Source organism: Lepidochelys kempii, chromosome 10, assembly GCF_965140265.1.
Source record: "Lepidochelys kempii isolate rLepKem1 chromosome 10, rLepKem1.hap2, whole genome shotgun sequence".
Taxonomy (NCBI): Eukaryota; Metazoa; Chordata; order Testudines; family Cheloniidae; genus Lepidochelys; species Lepidochelys kempii.
The window spans coordinates 20675147-20695750 of record NC_133265.1 but is presented as its reverse complement, the minus strand read 5'-3'; the positions used below and the strand labels follow the sequence as shown (position 1 = coordinate 20695750).

Here is a 20604-nt window from a genome sequence, read left to right as displayed (position 1 = left end):
GCCTGTAGTTCCCCAGATCCTCCTCCTCCTCTTTTTTTTTAAAGATGGGCACTACATCAGCCTTTTTCCAGTCATCCGGGACCTCCCCCGATTGCCATGAGTTTTCAATAATAATGACCAATGGCTCTGCAGTCACATCTGCCAACTCCTTTAGCACCCTCGGATGCAATGCAACCGGCCCCATGGACTTGTGCTCGTCCAGCTTTTCTAAATAGCCCTGAACCACTTCTTTCTCCACAGAGGGCTGGTCACCTCCTCACCATACTGTGCTGCCCAGTGCAGTAGTCTGGGAGCTGACCTTGTTTATGAAGACAGAGGGGGGAAAAAAGCATTGAGTACATTGGCTTTTTCCACATCCTTTGTCACTAGGTTGCCTCCCTCATTCAGTAAGAGGCCCACACTTTCCTTGACCACCTTCTTGTTGCTAACATATCTGAAGAAACCCTTCTTGTTACTCTTAACATCCCTTGATGGCTGCAACGCCAAGTGTGATTTGGCCTTCCTGATTTCACTCCTCCATGCCTGAGCAATATTTTTATACTCCTCCCTTGTCATTTGTCCAATCTTCCACTTCTTGTAAGCTTCTTTTTTGTGTTAAGATCAGCAAGGATTTCACTGTTAAGCCAAGCCGGTCGCCTGCTATACTTTACTATTCTTTCTACACATTGGGATGGTCTGTTCCTGCAACCTCAATAAGGATTCTTTAAAATACAGCCAGCTCTCCAGGACTCCTTTCTCCTTCATGTTATTCTCCCACGGGATCCTGCCCATCAGTTCCCTGAGGGAGTCAAAGTCTGCTTTTCTGAAGTCCAGGGTCCGTATTCTGCTGCTCTCGTTTCTTCCTTGTGTCAGGATCCTGAACTCAACCATCTCATGGTCACTGCCTCCCAGGTTCAAATCTCCCCTTTGCAGCAATACCTTTAAAAATCATTTTAAATCCTTGTTTCAATCAAGTGGAAAAAATCATTTTTCATGTCATGCATTTTGACAAAAGCAAAAGAGAACTAGATTCACAAACCGTGGAGAGGGTAGGAAAGAGGCTATTCATCATCATCATTCATGATGGCAATGGAGAGTCAGTCGGCCAGGCAAGAAGAGGGATAACAATTCTATAGCCTGCTGGTTAAGGTATTTAACTAGGATGTACAAGACCAAGTGCAAGTCCCAAGTTTCACTACATATTTGTACAATGCCTAACATAATGAAGCTTTGACCCCTTACTGGACTTTCTAGGGCTAACACAATTCAAATAATAATAAAAACAAATGTAATGAGGCGAGCCCCCTTGACTTTCTTGTTCTTTTCCTCTCGTTATTCTTGCCATCAACGGAAGCCACTTACATTAAAATACATCCAAATAAATATCAAAATAAAATTTCCTAAAAATTTCCAAATAGAGTAGCTCCTAATATAAACCAGCAGTAAAGGCAAAAAATTTCTCTTGCCCCCTGATGGGACAATTTGAATTAATCTCCACAAGGAATTCCTCAATAGATATCTAAGTAAAATCTCTCCTCCCACAGTTTTTAAATGTGTAAGGGAACAATCTGGCCCATGAATATTAACTATTATAAGCTGAAATACTTTGTGCCAACAAATTACACCACTAAAGTCATTATTAAGTGTCTGTGCTTATTTTAAGAAGTCTCAGAATATTGCTACTTAGTGAATTATTGATCAAACATTAACACTGAAAATTGGTAATAACATGCCAGCTGTACCAGAATTTCATATCACATAATATCTGGCATTTAGCTTCATCTTACCCAATGTAATAGTCTTTACACAATTCTGCACAATGTTCGGCATTGCAACTAGACCTTAAAAAAACCTAACAGCACACCACCAATATATATTATTCCATCTCTTCTTCAGTAACAAAATCATTCAGTTTGCCCAAAATCTAGATGTGCAACTATCTATATATACTGTTTCAATATTTCAGCAGCATCAATTACAAATTACAAAGTAAACAGACACTTGTAGTTGGAAACAATAAAATAAAATCACTATATAGGGCAATGTTTCTGTCATACTAGAAAAGAATTTCTAAGAAACACCCACTAAAGAAATACATTTAAAGTCCAAAACTATTTGCACCACAGTGACCACTTGTTTCACTGGAAGGTACACTGTCACTACATTTTTACCACATCTAAGCATGCCAACTCCTAGAGCACCATCAACACGACATATGTTCCCAATATGTCAGCAGAACTCAACAATTTCTATTATTAAACTTATTTCAAAAAATTTCTCTTGCATTTTAATCTAAGTGAGCATCTCTTTAGGCCTTGTTACCCTATCTGTTCTTCAAAACAGTACGTGCATGACAAATATGTGATTCACCCATATGATGTCAATGCAAATTTAAAAACAGTGGGAGAAATGAGTCAAAAAGGTATGAATATACAAATCCCATAGCCTATAATGTGAATATTAAGTACGAGAATTTGCCTTACCCCACTGCTGTACATCTTTTGAACATAAAGCCCATTTACACACATTTCTGCCTTACCCTGACTCCCCAAAGTGAGTAGTTAAAAATTTTCAAGTGTATTCACAAATGTGGTTAATGGCACCCCAGATGCCAAGCAAGTACATCTCTTAAATTTGTCAGTTTCAGCTACAGGCTGTGTGCTGCAACACAGAGTTCCTAAGAATCTCATATGATAACTGCCAACATGTGCACTTGCACACACTCCTCTGTATCTGTAGATTAACTTACTGACCATACCAGATAGCTATCACCTGGGGTGTTACTATTTTGTTTCAGATTGAAACATTGAATCAAGTCTAGTATTCCACATATACTGTAAATGTTCCAAGATTTTAGACACCAACAGGTTTCCCGTTGGAGTGTCGATAGTTTAATTAAGAGGGCAAGAAGAAGAAAATTGTGCCATTATTGCTGTATTTAACTTCAGGATTTTTTTCTACATAAATGTAGATTAGAAAGGGTTTTAAGATTCTTTCCTGACAGAATATCAACTGTACAGTATTATACATTAGCCCCTGAACAATGGGCAGCACCACTACCAGGAACTGGAACTCAACCAGAAAAAGCAACTTTGAGAATTATAATACCATACCCAGGCTGAGCAATCAGGCTAAGAACAATGCAAGGAAAAACAGCCAAAAAGTCCTAGATGAAATGTTAATAAAAATACAATATAAATATCAAGGATACACAGGGCTTAATATGGTTTTTCTATGAGCCCAGAGCATGCCACAGTATGTTGTTATACTGTCCCAGCAGCCCAGGAAGTAGATTATGACTCCAAGAGGAGCAATCTCCCTTCCAGTTTCTCCACTGCTCCAGCAAAGGCATAAATTGCATCAGAGGTATAACTGGTGCAGTATATGTTCCCTAGCATATTACAGAAGCTATGCTGGACGCCACATGGAGCTGGAGGGGGTGGGAAGATGACACAGTCAAGGCTTCACCTATTTCCTGTCCGCTCCCACCCACATGCATGGGGAAAAATGTAGTGGCTCTGCGGAGCGTACTTCCTCTCCTGCATTACTAGCCATGGTATGAGTAACCCATGCAAGGGAATGAAGGGGTACCTTACACTCATTTTCCCATACAAGTTCACTGTCTGCTTCTGAGCTATAGTTTAAATTTAAAATTTTGTTCCCTTTTTCTTTGAAGATGACCAATACAATTCTTCTTCCCAATGATTGTCTACAGCACACTACCAATTAGCTACCCTGTATTCCTTTACAAAGGCAGTATTTATTCTGCTTTTGGTAGCTCATTCAAGGAATTACAGCATCTCTCATAGAGATCTTTAGCCAGACCAAACAGACTTCAACAACTCACTTGGGTCAAAAGATTCCCTTCATTCCCAGACCCTAGATAAACCCCACTTCATTTCAAAGCTAGTTAAGATTACAAAGTAACAAGCCTTTCCCTATAATATCACCTGCAAAATCCAAGCACTTAGAACTAATGAAACGAATAAAGACATAACTCATACATTGATCACATGCTGTAATCACTCATTTCACAAGCTGCACAAGACACACATTATGGAATATTCTTTAATCCTATGGAATCCCAACTAAAGTTGTCAATATCATCATGTATAGAGATACAAAGTGCTCAGTAAGGGTGAACAACCAGACCGTGTGCTTCAGACTGGTTCAGTGTGGACACAGGCATGAAACAGGACTGCATTTTATCTCCATGGTTCCGCATTGCCACGGACTGGATACTGAAGTGTGTAAGCAACACAAATATTTGTACTGAGTGGGTAAATGGCATATGCCTAGGAGACCTAAACTGTGCGGATATTGCACTACTGAGGAACACCCCTGAAAACTTACAAACACAGACACAACCTGGCACAAAAAGCAGCCAAGCAGGACTCAAAATTAGCTATGCTAGAACAAACATCCTTAAAACTCAGATGCCAAGCAGTACCATCACATTAAAAGGCAAAAATATCAAGAAAACTGTTCATCTACCTGGGCAGCACTATATTGGCCAACAGAGCCCTCAAGAATGAAGTGACATCAAGGATAGGAAAGGCATACTAAACAACATATGGAAATCAAAGATATAGAACATCAGAAGTAAACTGAGAATTTTCAATTCAAATGTAGTCTCAGTACTAATCTATGGCTGCAAGAGCTGGAAATCTACCAAAACTTCAGTTAGAAAACTAACTGCCTTCAAAAATAAGTGCCTACAAAAGACTCTTGACATCATTATTACAAGCAAAGAGATCCAAGAAGCCACCAACCATCAGTTCTTTCTACCAGAATCAGAAGGATGCACTGGACATATCTGGGTCATGTACTCTGGATGCCAGTGCACAGACTCCCCCATGAAGCTGTCAAATAAAAACCAAATAGTGTGGGGAAATGAAGGCATCCAAGAGAAACTTTAAGAACTCTTGGCACAAAGGACAGAACAGTGAATCTTGAGCAGCAAATGACAGAGAGGAATGGAAGGGACTAGTTTCTGCCCAGGTGTGGGAAGGACACCATGTTATAATAATTGTGGAATAGCAGCATGCTTCTCAGGGAATTGTGGGAGCTTGGGGTCAAGTCCCATAATTCTCTCTTCTATCCTATAACCTTCTCTCCACTCCATTTTTTAAAAATTCCCAAAGTTTTTTGTGTCGGTTCTCAATCTCTCCGCCATCTCACTGGCAGAAGTATGGATGTTGAATAGATCAGCAGAGCTCGTGTCTGTTTGAGGGAATATCTACATGGCAAATTAATGTACAGCAAGCCAGGGTGCGAATCTGCAGTATTTTAAGCTGACACACACTAATTTGCCATGTGGACCCTGCTACAGTCCACTAAACATTCCATAGTGCACTGCGACACACTCCCATTTGAAACAGCAGATACTACTGAACTTTTAGTGGGCTGTAGCAGGTAAATGTGGCAAGTTAGTGCAACTGCAGATTCACATCCTAGCTTGCCACACACTAACTTGCTGTGCAGACAAGCCCTTAGAGAGAGGGTGCTTGCAGAACTTCAACAAGTACCACAGTAGAAATGAGAAAACCTCAGAGCAAATGATGCAGTGAATGAAAGTTGCCAAGTGCTAGAGGCGTTCACTGACTAAATGCACATGGTGGAGAGGCACTTCTGGGTAAGTGAAACAAGCATACAGTGTGCCAAATTTACATCACAATCTGACCCCTCCAGCACAGCCCCACCAAAACGAGAGCTGTTTTGACAGTGGAGAAATAGGTGGCGATCACACTCTGGAAGCTTCCAACCCCAGACTGCTGTTGGTCATCTGACAGTCAATTTTGTATTGGAAAGTCTATGGTGGGGGAAGCCGTCATTTCAGTGTGCAAGGCCATTAAGCACGCCCTGCTGCACAAAACTAGGACTCTGGGCAACATGCAGGAAACAGACAGACAACGCAAAAGGCTTCCCAAGCCATGGTAGGGTGATATAAAAACAACATATATCCCGATTCTGCCGCACCCCCCACATGAGAACAAAGGACACTTTTTCCAGGGTTATGCAAGTGTTGGTGAATAACAGGGGATGTTTCAATGACATTAATATAGGATGGTCAGAGAAGGTGCATGATATTTTAATCTTTTGGAATACCCAACTTTTTAAAGCTACAAGCAGGACATTTTGCCCAGAGCAACACATTCACATTGATGGGGCTGCAATGCCAGTTGTGATACTCAGGGACCCAGCCAAAACTTTGTTTCAGTGGCTTGTGGAGCCATACACCAGGACAACAGCAAGGAAAAATTTAACTATTGTCTCAGCAGCTGAAGGATGAGTGTTGAATGTGCGTCTGGCAAACTAAAAGGACATGGGAGAAGCCTCATGACTAGGCTGCACCTCAGTGAGCCAAATATTCCTACTGTTATTGCTTTATGTTTGTTTTACGTAATATTTGTGAAGCAAAGGGAGAAACATTACCAGCAGGGTGGATGGAGAAAATGAAAAGACTGCTGATTCCAAACAGCCACACACAAGGGCAATTACAAGAACAAACTGAGGTACTTCATGGCTGAGGGAGTCCTTAAAAGAATACTTTGGCTCTGTGCCATAACCATACTGTGCTGGTTTCTGTGAATTCATGTACTTAGCTTGTATAACAATTTTAAATGAGTTGTTAACATACTTTTGATTTTGGTGGGAGTATTAATTTTTTGCAGGGTTGTACATGTCTGTTTTGCAAAACAAAGTAAATATATCTTCATTTTTCAAAGTAAAACTTTATTCAGCAGTAATAAACAATAAAAATACTTCTAAAAGGAGTTTTAACTATTTAAAGAAGTACAAGGCGCTGACTGTTCCTGCATGAACAACACAGTTGTCAGTGTACACAAAGTCATAGCAATTCACCATATCTTACAACAGAGTTAAGTGGAAGGGATACTGTGACATGCTATCCTGGCAATACGGTCCAGGCTCCAGAGAGATAAATTTGTCTATGAAGTACAATTCCTGCTGACTGTAACTGTTCTGGGCATTTTGCTCCATAATCCTTTGTAGCATTTGTGCTTTCTGTCTCAGGAGCCACATAATGTCTTGGTGGACTTCCCTATGCTCCTCCCTCTCCTTTTGTCTTTCCTCTCATGAATTCCCTCCACTCATGTGTTTTGTGGCCCCTGGACTTGGAGCTTTTGAGGATCTGAGAATATGTTTTCCCTTGTCCATATCTTCTTCATCTTGATTAAGGTCAGTCTTTCAGCTGGCATGAAAGGTGTTGGGGGCGGAGAGGAGGAGCAGGGCCAACCTTAGCCACATGCAGCATACGCAGCTGCGTAGGGCACCCAAAAATTTGGGGCACTCCTGGGTCTTAGTGTCCATCCTCCCGCCTCTTCCTATCCCTGTTCTGACCCTTCCTGAAGGCTCCCACGGCTAGCTGCTGCAGCCTGGTGACTCTTTACTCCTCAGGGGATCTAGTAACTTAAAAGTGAAAAGAACAGGAGTACTTGTGGCACCTTAGAGACTAACAAATTTATTAGAGCATAAGCTTCCGTGGGCTACAGCCTACTTCATCGGATGCATAGAATGGAACATATAGTAAGAAGAAATATATATACATACAGATAAGTTGGAAGTTGCCATACAAACTGTGAGAGGGTAATTAGTTAAGATGAGCTATTATCAGCAGGAGAAAAAAACTTTTGTAGTGATAATCAAGATGGCCCATTTAGACAGTTAACAAGAAGGTGTGAGGATACTTAACTTTAGGCAAATAGATTTAATATGTGTAATGACCCAGCCACTCCCAGTCTGTATTCAAACCCAAGTTAATGGTATCTAGTTTGCATATTAATTCAAGCTCAGCAGTTTCTCAGTAAAGTCTGTTTTTGAAACTTTTCTGTTGCAAAATTGCTACCCTTAAATCTTCTACTGAGTGGCCAGAGAGGTTGAAGTGTTCTCCTACCGGTTTTTGAATGTTATGATTCCTGATGTCAGATTTTTGTCCATTTATTCTTTTGCGTAGAGACTGTCTGGTTTGGCCAATGTACATGGCAGAGGGGCACTGCTAGCACATGATGGCATATATCACATTGGTAGATGTGCAGGTGAACGAGCCCCTGATGGCATGACTAATGTGATTAGGTCCTATGATGGTGTCACTTGAATAAATGTGTGGACAGAGTTGACATCGGGCTTTGATGCAAGGATAGGTTCCTGGGTTAGTGTTTTTGTTGTGTGGTTGCTGGAGAGTATTTGCTTCAGGTTGAGGGGGCTGTCTGTAAGCGAGGACTGGTCTGTCTCCCAAGATCTGTGAGACCGAGGGATCATTTTTCAGGACAGGTTGTAGATATTTGATGATGCGCTGGAGAGATTTTAGTTGTGGGCTGAAGGCGACAGCTAGTGGCATTCTGTTATTTTCTTTGTTGGGCCTGTCACATAGTAGGTAACTTCTGGGCACTCTTCTGGCTCTGTCACTCTGTTTTTTCATTTCAGCAGGTGGGTATTGTAGTTTTAAGAATGCTTGATAGAGATCTTGTAGGTGTTTGTCTCTGTCTGAGGGTTGGAGCAAATGCGGTTGTATCTTAGAGCTTGGCTGTAGACAATGGATTGTGTGGTGTGTCCTGGATGGAAGCTGGAGACATGTAGGTAAGTATAGTGGTCAGTAGGTTTCCAGTATAGGGTGGTGTTTATGTGACCATCGCTTATTAGTACAGTAGTGTCCAGGAAATGGACCGCTTGGGTGGATTGGTCTAGGCCGAGGATGATGGTGGGATGGAAATTGTTGAAATCATGGTGGAATTCCTTAAGGGCTTCTTTTCCATGGGTCCAGATGATGAAGATGTCATCTATGTAGCGCAAGTAGAGTAGGGGTGCTAGGGAACGAGAGCTAAGGAAGCGTTGTTCTAAGTCATCCATAAAAATTTTTAGCATACTGTGGGGCCATGCGGGTACCCATAGCAGTGCTGCTGACTTGAAGGTATATATTGTCCCCAAATGTGAAATAGTTGTGGGTGAGGACAAAGTCACAAAGGTCAGCCACCAGGTTTGCCTTGACATTATCATCTTGATTATCACTACAAAAGTTTTTTTCTCCTGCTGATAATAACTCTTCACTAATTAGCCTCTCACAGTTTGTATAGTTTCAGAGTAACAGCTGTGTTAGTCTGTATTCGCAAAAAGAAAAGAAGTACTTGTGGCACCTTAGAGACTAACCAATTTATTTGAGCATGAGCTTTCATGAGCTACAGCTCACTTCATCGGATGCATACCGTGGAAACTGCAGAAGACATTATATACACACACAGACCATGAAACAATACCTCCTCCCACCCCACTGTCCTGCTGGTAATAGCTTATCTAAAGTGATCATCAAGTTGGGCCATTTCCAGCACAAATCCAGGTTTTCTCACCCTCCGCCCCCCCCCCCCCCCACACACACACACAAACTCACTCTCCTGCTGGTAATAGCCCATCCAAAGTGACAACTCTCTTCACTTTTCAATGGGCTATTACCAGCAGGAGAGTGAGTTGGGGGGGGGGGGGGAGGGTGAGAAAACCTGGATTTGTGCTGGAAATGGCCCAACTTGATGATCCTTTAGATAAGTTATTACCAGCAGGAGAGTGAGCTTGTGTGTGTATGGGGGTGGGGGGGTGAGAAAACCTGGATTTGTGCTGGAAATGGCCCACCTTGATTATCATGCACATTGTAGGGAGAGTGGTCACTTTGGATAAGCTATTACCAGCAGGAGAGTGAGTTTGTGTGTGTGGTTTTTGGAGGGGGGTGAGGGAGTGAGAGAACCTGGATTTGTGCAGGAAATGGCCCAACTTGATTATCATACACATTGTGAAGAGAGTGGTCACTTTGGATGGGCTATTACCAGCAGGAGAGTGAGTTTGTGGGGGGGGGGGAAGGGTGAGAAAACCTGGATTTGTGCTGGAAATGGCCCAACTTGATGATCACTTTAGATAAGCTATTACCAGCAGGACAGTGGGGTGGGAGGAGGTATTGTTTCATGGTCTGTGTGTGTATATAATGTCTTCTGCAGTTTCCACGGTATGCATCCGATGAAGTGAGCTGTAGCTCATGAAAGCTCATGCTCAAATAAATTGGTTAGTCTCTAAGGTGCCACAAGTACTTCTTTTCTTTTTACAGTTTGTATGGAAACTTCCAACTTATCTGTATGTATAAATATTTCTTATTACTATATGTTCCATTCTGTGCATCCGATGAAGTGGGCTGTAGCCCATGAAAGCTTATGCTCCAATAAATTTGTTAGTCTCTAAGGTGCCACAAGTACTCCTTTTCTTTTTGCGGATACAGACTAACAGGGCTGCTACTCTGAAACCTGTCATTAAAAGTGAAAAAGCCTTCCAGCCTGCCAGACCTATTAGCACAACACTGAAACTGTTAAAGAGCCATTCGAGTGGTAATGAAGCCATTTAACTGGCATTTGCCAACCCCCAGGTATATAATGTCAGTTTCTGAATTTACTGAAAAAAACAGTGGTGCATTACTGTAATATTTACTCAGAACATGCTAGTTCTCAGGACCTTAGTTTAAAATTTGCTTTAAAAATATTTCATTAGTGTGTTGCTGAAGATGATAAATCACATCTCTAAAACATCCTTGCATAGATTTTTAGATGCACAATCTTCATCTTTAGCCTTAAATACTTGGATCTTCAGACATATAGTTTTTTAAATAAATCCCTCAAAGGACCACCCTTATCTAAAATACACATTTTAATTTTAATTACTATAATACAAAAAACTTGCTTCCAAAGTCTTCCGGTCCTTTCTGTCCATCCCCTTCTCCCTCCACCCGCCCTTTGAAGAGAGCCCTTAAAGGGACAACACCCCTTTCCTGCCAGAGAGCTGGACAAACTCATTTCCCTTTCTTTACTTCTGACTATTTGATGAACTAGTTTTAAGAGAACCCTGTAGCAAAATCAGTACCTTAGTAAGATATAAAATTCTTTGTTATAACTAAAATCTTTGGAAACATATTTTTTAAAGTTGGTGAAATTTCATAAACATGTCTATAGTTATGGAGATCACACAAAGTAAATTAGTGTTCCCTTTTTCTAAAAGCAATGAACATTGTTATGAACAAACAAAACCTCTGTGACTGATTAGTTTAAAATAATGTCTTTGTTTCAGTGAGTTAAATATGTAGTAATCTGGAATGATTACTTTACGAAGGCTTAAGAGTACATTTAAAATATAAAATCATCTTAGAAATACTGATTAAGAAAATGTAAAACAGAGAAGAGCTGCATCATGTATTCCATAATATTTAATGTTCTATTCAGCAGGACAGCTGACTTGCCCTTACTACAAAGTTTTTGCAAATAAATCTCTGACAAACTTCAGGGTATATCAGAAAACCCATGACTGACATTTTTAATTCCCAAATTTAGTGCTTTTAATTAGGTACCTTCTGCATGTCCAAACTTCTAGCAGGCAGTGGAAAACATGCTCCATTTTCTTTAGAAAGAAATTGCAGAAGAGTGGTTTTTTCAAATGTCATTTGCTTACTTTGGGTTCAGGGATTTGGCTGGAAAGGGGTGATCAGGGAGGGGGAGGAAAGAGAGGAGGGAGACAGGGCAGGACCTGGGCAGAGTGGGGGCGGGGCCTGGGACAGAGCAGAGGTGGAGCATAGGCGGGTCCACAGGTGGGCTGGGGAGCTAGCCTTCTCAAGTGGCAGCTTCACCCACTGCCCATGATAGCAGGTAACAGCAGGTCAGCTCCTGCACCCCAGTGTGCACTGCAGTCTCCTTAGGCGGGGGCCATATTCACAGAGCCGAATGCACTGGCGCCGCATATTCAGCATGAGGGAGAGGGTACAGGGTCTCTGCAGGGAACTGTGACTCTCCGCCACCGTGAGGCGGGCCGGGCGGCTCTTCAAGACAGTTCAGTGACTCCCAGCATGGAGAGTATATGTGGTAACTTCCAAAACCTGTAGCCAAGAGGGGTGTGAGGTGGACTGTGGTGTGTCCCAGGTAACAAATGCGGGGATAGTACAGTAAGTATCGCTAAACTTACTACAGGCACTGGTGATTCTGGCCAATATATCTCTCATGAGGATGCCAAAGGTCCAGAGAAGGCAATTGTTCAAGGCAACTCCAGGCTGCCCAGGCCTGTCTGCTGCCAGCCACTACACAGTAATGGTGCTACCAGCTCACTGCAGAGTGGAATATGAAAGTGTCCTACTGTAGCGGAAAAAAACACCCCTTCCTAGAAATGTTCAATCTGAGCTGAGAAGAATACCTGCTTGAAATCTTTATTGAGACTATGACAGATGACAGAAAAGAGATATTCATACCAAGATCAACCTAAAACTCTAAAACAGAAGGGTTGTCACTGCTGCTGAGCTCTACAAGTCAGTTCAAAGCCAAGCCCCTTGAGCCAGCAACAAACCATCTCTAACTCTTTCTATCCATGAATCTAAGCACAGCATGCAAGTAATTTGTTGTGGACTTGGACAAAAGAATTTACATGTTTACCATCCAATTATTAATTTAAAAAATCATATAGTCTGAATGACCAGTTAATGGACTGCTTGCAAGGATTATTTTAAATTTTCTATTTATTTTAATTGAATGCTCAGGTACCCATTTCAGTATATTTCTTTTTCTGTTTGCATTATCAATTTATATTCATAGAAATACTATCTGCCTGCTCTGGCTAAAGCATGCATTTGGGAATGTTTGTATATTGCTTGTAGTTTGGGACCTGTGTAAATCACTATTTCATGGTGGGCACTGAAATCATGAAAATACCCCCAAACCGTGACTTTTAAAAATACTATCTGAGGCTCTGTCTACACTACCGCGGTAAGTCGACCTACGCTACGCAACTCCAGCTACGTACCTTAGGTCAAGTTACCGCGGGGTCTACACCGCGAGGGGTCGATGAGAGAAAAATCTCCCGTCAACTTACCTTACTCTTCTCATCAGGGGTAGAGTACAGGGGTCGACTGGAGTGCAATCTGCAGTGGATTTGGCGGGTCTTTACTAGACCTGCTAAATCTACCGCCAGTGTATCAATCTCAGAACTTCAATACGGCTGTAGTGTAGACCTGCCCTTAGTTACAATGATCTTTTAAATATTACCTTAGTTTATGGTGCTGTCCCCATGCAGAGAAATGGAGTGCAATGTGCCTGTCTGTGAGGAAGAATGGAGTACTGTGCACAAATGTAGTAAATGTCAAGAACAGAATGAATTTTACCAGCGAACTTTGTCAATGTCAAGATTAAATTTGCTGGTTACATTCATTCCATGGAAACTCCATGAAATTCAATACTTTGCCTTACTTATAGAATTTTTGTCTCTTATTTTTTGTGTCTGATTGCCAGTGAACGTTGTTCAAACAAAGGCTATTACAAAAAGCAATTCCTTTGCTGTTCCCTGCCTACAAGTGGTTGCCATTTTGAGGGGCCCATGAAATGAGTAAAAGAAGCATGCATTAATTAACCTATACCTGACCTCCCTTCCCTTCCCTCAGAGGATTCCACCTCTGGGATTGTCTGGGTCAGGTCTGGCTGGCTCTCAATAAGCTCCAGGCTCTCTGCAGAGTCTGCATCCTCCATGTCCCCCTCCTCAGCAAGCTTTTCATCACTGTGAATTGCTGGGGCTCCTTCTTCCACGTCTTGTGAGATGCCAAGTGTCACCTGCTGGCTGGTCGTGGTGTCCTTGCCTAGTATGGGATCCAGATCTGCACAGCAGTGGCCAATTAGTAGTACTACTACAGCTCCCAGAGTCTGACAACATCCTCTACCTTCTGGTAGGACTGTTGTAGTTCTCCCCGTTGCCCAGCATTGCTGCTCATCCCTGTACAACTTTTGCATCCCCTCTGCAATGTCAGAATAAACATGTTTGTTCCTGGGGAGCTATTCCACAGCCGGGCTTGCACTGCCTCCTCTCTACAGAGGCTAAGGAAGTCCAGGACATCTTTCTTAGACCTAACTGCAGCATGAGACAGCATGACATTTTCTTAACTGCAGCTGTACCTGGTGCCCGTATCTGTGTGCTAAGGTAACAAAGATGTGCTCGATAAGGTGGACTACTAGAAAGAGAGGAACTTCCAAAACATGCTGGGGATTTCAAAGCAGGGAAGGGGGAAAAGACTTCCAGTGACTGTGGTCCCTGGGCAACAGAATTCAAAATTAGGACCAGAGAGGTCACTGTGACAGGAACAGGAGCTTTGTGGGATAGTTCCTGGAGGACTATTTCCACTGGTATAGGTAACGCATTCTAAAAGTGGAGCAGCACCAGTAGAGGGCTTATGTCAGTCAAGGAGGTGGTTTAAATTGACTGACACAAAGTCAGTGTTTTACCAACAGGACTCAAAATTGAGCATGGACACATGCAAGAATGTGCAAAACTTGGTAGCGTAGACCAGGCCTTAGTCAGTCACAGACATTTCACCTTAAAAGAGGTACCAAGTTTAAATCCTGCTTTACTGTTAATCTCTACCAACTCAACATCTGCAGGTGGTATGCCAGTGTAAGGCAAGGGTCTGGGGCTAAAAAGTCAACTGACCTTAAAGCGTGTAAAGTTTCTGTCAGAACCACACACCGTGCTGCCAGGCCCCATGTCACTGACCCCAACAGCTGGCCAATACAGATATAGAGCTGGATATACTATATAGTACATGCATAAACAACATACTAAATGCACAACAGCTTATGTCTCTTAACTAACCCTACTAGCAGCCTCATATACACAATGAACAAGAGAGGCGGCATACTGCCCACTGCAACAGAGGAACAGTTACCCATAGGTACTCTATGAGTTCTTTCAAAGAGATAAGAATGGAGTCACTCAAGAGCAGCTCTGCTAGCGTTCACAAGACAGCTAACAAAATCTTTTACAGTCAACGTATTAAAGGTTGCTGACATATCTAACACAATCAGCATGGGCCCTTTATCTTCATCCATTGCTAGGAGATCATTAACTAAAGCAACCACTGCAGTTTCTACCCCATACCCAAGCCTATAACTAGATTAAACATGATTAAAAATCTGCGGAATCAAAGAACTGACAGAATTGCCTTGCCACGAACTTCAGTGACCTTTCCTAAAATCCTAGCTAGGATACAGAGCAATAGTTAGCCATAAAATCAACATTAAGAGTTAGTTTCCTGAGTACAGCCTTACACAGTAACTTCTTTAAGAGCGGCTAGTAGCCTGCTCCACATATGGAAATATTGACAATCTTGACCAACACTAGCCTCTGTACTCCTCCACTGGCCTTCACCAGCAAGGAAGGACAAGGTTCTAATTTGTATATTGTGGCATGAAGCTGCCCCAATATCTCTAATTTCAATGAGCAACTGTGGCTGAAACTCAAACAGACACAGTGTTTGTCCCCTCGCACCACTGTTCTGTGTCCATGGCAGAGGATAGCTTAGGCTGAATCTAAGCATTTTTGGTTGCAAAGAAATAGGAAAATTTTTCATAACAAGAAAAAACAAACACCACAATAATTTAATGGAGACAGCAAGGATTCATCAAGCCACCAGCCACTCAGAACAATTCAGCTGTGCAAGACTTTGCAACTGCTATGATGGATGTGAAGTATCTTTTTTGCTTCTCACACAGCAAAAGCATGCAATCTTAACAACTCAGTATGAAGCAATCAGTCCGATTGGGCTCAAGATTTCCAGCATCAACACTAGCCAACTGCCATCTTCCTTTATCTGTCACAAGCCATCTGTAAACCACAGTGACATGTGAGGACAAATCCAGAACAGTATGTACTTAAGAGTCACTGTAACAGTGGAGAACGAAAGATTGTCAATGGTTTGCTAAGACTTTATAATAAAGTGGTCTGTCAGAAGAACAGATTTATCCCCTAAGACCACCCGGAAAACTCACTGGGGGTCCATGAACCTCTATAGGCAAAACCATCAAAACAGTTCAAATAGATGCATCCTAATCTAAAATTGAAGGAGATAAGAGTTGGTCCATCACAGGGGTAATTATCCATCTCTCTAGTCTAACCTCTACCCCAGAATAAACCACAAGACCTGAAGTATGCCCACCCTTATGAGTTTGCAACCACCTGCAAACTAGAGAAAAAAGACTACACCTATAGCCTAGGATAATACAACACAACTTAGTACTTGAGAAAAGATTGCTCAAAGTATTTTGCTGAAAGACCATTAATAACATTGTCTTTGATTTAAAATAGAATCAACAGAGAAGACAAACATTTATACTTTCTGCTAACACATATTTGGTAGAGTAAACTTTGCTCAAAAGAAGATCCAGGCTGGAGAAAATTTAATCCTTTGCTTGAACCTTCTATTGTTATTTGGGTATTTTTCTAGCAAATATTTAGATATATTTCTGGCTCTGTAGCAGCTGACAGTTGACCTGTTTGCTTAAACATTGAGTGATGTAGTTTCTTCTGAAAATGTTGAAAAATGCTTATACATCATACTATGCTGTTGACAAAATAAAGCAAGTTTTTGATACAGGTGTAGTCATGACCATAGATAGAAATCATCACAGTGACAGTTTTCCATACCTATTTCAAAATTAAGCATTAGGTATAAAACAGTAAATGGCAGCAAATAAAAAAGTTAAATAACTTGAAAAGGAAATTTGATTAATTTAAACAGCTTGTTTGCCGGAAATATCCCCCACTTCCTCACAACACATTTGTATACTGAATACTTAGGCCTGGTCTACACTATGAGGTTAGGTCGAATTTAGCCACGTTGGGTCGATTTTATAACGAATGCATCTACACAACCAACCCCATTCCGCTGACCTAAAGGGCTCTTAAAATCGACTGCTGTACTGCTCCCTGACGAGGGGAGTAGCGCTAAAATTGACCCTCCTGGGTCCAATTTGGGGTAGTGTAGATATAGCGCTGTGCAATTCGATGGTATTGGCCTCCGGGAGTTATCCCAGAATGCTCCAATGTGACTGCTCTGGACAGCACTTTCAACTCTGCTGCACTAGCTTGGTACACAGGAAAACCCCCAGGAACTTTTGAATTTCATTCTTTGCTTGGGCAGCCTGGCAAACTCAGCAGAACGGTGACCATACACTCCCAGAATCGCAAACAAGCTCCAGCATGGAACGAACGGGAGACACTGGATCTGACTGCTGTGTGGGGAGAAGAATCTGTGAAGGCAGAACTCTGAACCAGCAGAAGAAATGCTGATAATATATGCCAAAATTGCACAGGGCATGGTGGACAGAGGCTACACCAGGGATGCATAGCAGTGCCACGTGAAGGAGCTCAGGCAAGCCTACCAAAAGTCAAAGGAGGCAAACGGTCACTCCAGGTCAGAGCCCCAGACATGCCACTTCTATGATAAGCTGCATGCCTTCTAGGGGGGGACCCTACCAGTACCCCAACACTCTCCGTGGATACCTGCAAGGTAGAAGCCTCATGCAACACAGATGAGGAGTTTGTGGATGAGGAAGAGGAGAATGTGCAGCAGGCAAGCGGAGAATCTGTTCTCCCTGGCAGCCAAGACCTTTTCCTCACCCTGGAGTCAATACCCACCCAGTGCCTATTGTTCCCTGATGGCGGAGAAGGCACCTCTGGTGAGTGCACATTTGAAACAACACCACAGGGGTTAAAAGCAATTGTGTTTAATGTTTGATTTGCCCTGAACAATTGGGATGCATTCACAGCCAGTACAGCTAATGGAGAAGTCTATTAACGTGTCTGGGGATGGAGTGGGAATCCTCCAGGGACATCTCCATGAAGCTCTCCTGGAGGTATTCTGAAAGCCTTTACAGAAGGTTTCTGGGGAGGGCTGCGTTATTTCGTCCTCCACGGTAGGACACTTTACCACACCAAGCCAGTAGCAAGTGGTCTGGAATCATTGTAGCATAAAGCATGGCAGCAAATGGTCCTGGGTTTTGGTTGCATTCATACAACATTCGCTCTTTATCTTTCTGTGTCAGCCTCAGGAGAGTGATATCATTCATGGTCACTTGGTTGAAATACAGGAAGTTTTGTAAGGGAACAGTAATCCCCTCTGTTTAGTGATCCCCAACACATTAGACCCCGGACAAACTGGGCTGTTTGCGCTTGGCTAAAAGGAATCATCCCGGAGAATAGCCACGTGGGGGAAGAGGGGTGTGCTACACATCCACCCCAAAACAGCAGCCCCTCCTTTTAAATGGCAACCACAGCCCCTCCTTTTAAATAGCAAACACAACTGGCATTGGTTGCTATTGGAAAGGAGGGCGCTGCAGTTTGAAACCATTCCCACATGTTATGAATGCGGAAGAAGCCAACCCCACGTACCCTTTGGCTTACCATGGCTGCCTAGAAACTGAATTCTGTTGCCCAGACATGTGTGATGTGTCACCATACTGGCAGGCGCTCAATATAAAAGGCAAAATGCAAGCTTGTACCTAAAGCACATGTGCTGTCTGCTAGGAATTGCTTGATTCACTGTGAAAATCTCCCTTTTGTTCTCAGAATTGTATCTTCTTAAAAGTCTACTCTCCCTCTTTTTCCCCCGTGCAGCTGCAAATGCTTCTATGCTCCCCGCATCAACTCCATCCCTGAGGTTATCGCAGATTAGAAGGCGAAAAAACCACACTTGCGAAGACATGTTTTCAGAGCTCATACAGTCCTCCAGCACTGAAAGGGCACAGCTGAACACATGGAGGCATTCGGTGGCAGAGACCAGGAAAGCATACAGTGAGCGTGATCGGAACACGCAAGAGGAGATGCTGAGGCTAATGGGGGAGCAAACGGACATGAGAGGCATCTCGTGGAGCTGCAGGAAAGGCAACTAGAGTACAGACCACCGCTGCAGCCATTGTGAAACCACCTGCCCTCCTCGCCAAATTCCATATCCTCCTGACCCAGACGTCCAAGAACACGGGGCGGGTGGGTGGAAGGCTCTGTGTACCTACTACTCAACTAACTCCAGGGGGTGGCCTAAGCAACAGAAGGCTGTCATTCAAACAACTTTGATTTGTAGCTTAGCTACAATAAGCAATGTGGCCTTGTCCTTCCCTCCTCCCCCACCCCACCATCAAACCCTTTGTACACCCAGGCTTCCTTTTACTAGTCAGCTCTGTCAGTGATCTCAAGGTTTTTTTAATAAATAAAGAATGAATAGATACGAACAACTGGGACTTTATTTCCTGTGCCAGTTGGGAATTGACTTACAGGGAAGTATATTCATCAAAGGGGGTGGCTTTCATCAAGGACAAACACACACAACTGTCACACCGTAGCCTGGTCAGTCATGAAACTGGTTTTCAAAGCCTCCCTGATGCGCAGCGCGCCTCAGTGTGCTCTTCTAATTGCCCTAGTGTCTGGCTGTTCAAAATTGACTGCCAGGTGATCTGCCTCAACCTCCCACCCCGCCATAAACGTCTCCCCCTTACTCTCACAGATATTCTGGAGCACACAGCAAGCAGCAATAACAATGGAAATATTGCTGTCACTGAAGTCTAACCTACTTAGCAAACTGTGCCAGCACCCTTTTAAACACCCAAAGGCACATTCTACCACCATTCTGCACTTGCTCAGCCTATAGTTGAACTGCTCCTTACTGCTGTCCAGGCTACCTGTGTACGGCTTCATGAGCCATGGGAGCAAGGGATAGGCTGGGTCCCCAAGGATAACTGTTGGCATTTCAACATCCCCAATGGTAATTTTCTGGTCGGGGAAGAAAGATGCAAGCGTCATGCACCTTTCCCGAACATCCCATGTTGATGTGGGTGACACGGCCCTTGTGATCCACCAGTGCTTGCAGCACCATTGAAAAGTACCCCTTGTGGTTTATGTACTGGCTGCCCTGGTGATCCGGTCCCAAGACAGGGATATGTGTTCCATTTATTGCCCCACCAGTGGCGATAATTAAAATAATTGTCAGTAGTTACTAAGGGTTAAAAAGTAACTACTCAAGAGATTTCAATTCAATTACAAGATAACAAGAGATTCACATTTCATTTCAGATGTTTTGGTTGAGAGTACAGAATATCTGCTTTGTGATGAAACTCTGAAGGCTGCTCAAAGGCAAGTGAACACAGAATAATAGACTATGAATAGATATTAAATTATTTCTATAAAATTGTATAAAAATCTTAAATTATGCTATTTTCAATACATAATATAGTCTTTTCTGTTCAGTAAGTACAGAAGTAGGCAAAGCCATTTGGTTACCAGTTAGTAAACTGAAAGTTTGTGGGACAAGAAGAGTGAAAGGAACTATCTTATTTTGAAGATAGTAAATTTTTCTTCTATTCCCTTAAAAAGCAGATACATTTCTACTGACTCTTACCCAGAAGAGTCTTCCTTGTATTCTTTCAGACCCTTGACTGTAGAACACTACTACTAGGGAAAGTTATTGGTTTTGACCAAGTCTACAGCTTTGGGAGGAACAAACGTGGAGCGGGACATCTGTCTACCCAGCCATATCAGCCAAGTCAACCTTGGAAATCAGTAGGAGTGATAACTATCAGCATTTTACTGTCCTCACATCCAAGGTTTTTTTTCCTCTAGTAAATATAAAATAAAAAAAAAAATCTTCCCAATGAAAATATGCACAACGATATGTTTACACAGAACAAAAAAATACAAAGAATGAATGAAGTTTGGTAGTGAAAATTACATTTCTCTCTGATACTTACCACAAAATTTAAACACAGAATGGTTTAAAATTATGTGTTTATG

At 42.4% G+C, this 20604-nt stretch overlaps 1 protein-coding gene across 1 annotated transcript in view; it reads right to left on the bottom strand.

Moving 5' to 3' along the window:
* SNX29 (sorting nexin 29) overlaps nucleotides 1-20604 on the bottom strand; it is a 451551-nt gene that overhangs the window by 331191 nt on the left and 99756 nt on the right.